Below are 715 nucleotides of genomic sequence, written 5' to 3' on the forward strand. Positions count from 1 at the left end.
GGGACGGACGGAGGGAGGGAGAGTGAAAGGGGGAGGACACTGCTCTCTTCCGCTTCCTCTCTGGCCGTGCCGCCCCCCTGTGTGTGCGGTCTGGCGGTGCCTTCTCTCAAACGGAAGATTCGTGTCCTTTTTTTCTCTCTTTGGTCCGTCTTCCGCCCGACTGAGCGTTCGGGCATCTCCTTCGGTCTCACCCTTTCCCTCCCTTCCTCTCTCCCTTCCACCCACCCTCAGGACAACCCTACAACTACGACGACCAGGAGCTGTCGGAGCAATGGATGCGGACGCTGGCAGGGGATGACTCGCTACGGGGGGCGAAGCACCAGAACAAGGAAATGGTGGAGGCGCAGGTAAAGAATATGAAGAGGGAGCAGGAGGGAGGGAGGGAGAAGAATGCTCGGGATCAGAAGTGGCCTTCGCGCCATATTTAGGAAGCTTTCGGCGGGCGTGGGAACATTGTCTGGCTCCGTGCCTCCCTACCCAGGAGCGGCTTTCACCACCGTCTGGCACCTTCGTCTGTACCTTCTGTACCACCCGGCTGCTCATTGAGACCCTGCGTCGTCCGCTCCCACGCTTTCGCCTCGACTTGCGTCCTCCTCGGTCCTCTCCTCCCGCCTCTATCTCTCTTGCCCTGACTGCCTCCCTCCTTCCCTCCCTCCCTCCCCACCTTCAGGTACAACAAGTCTTGAACACGATGATGCGACAGATTCAGGACCGA

Source organism: Nannochloropsis gaditana, assembly GCF_000240725.1.
Source record: "Nannochloropsis gaditana CCMP526 unplaced genomic scaffold scaffold309, whole genome shotgun sequence".
NCBI classification, from domain to species: Eukaryota; class Eustigmatophyceae; order Eustigmatales; family Monodopsidaceae; genus Microchloropsis; species Microchloropsis gaditana.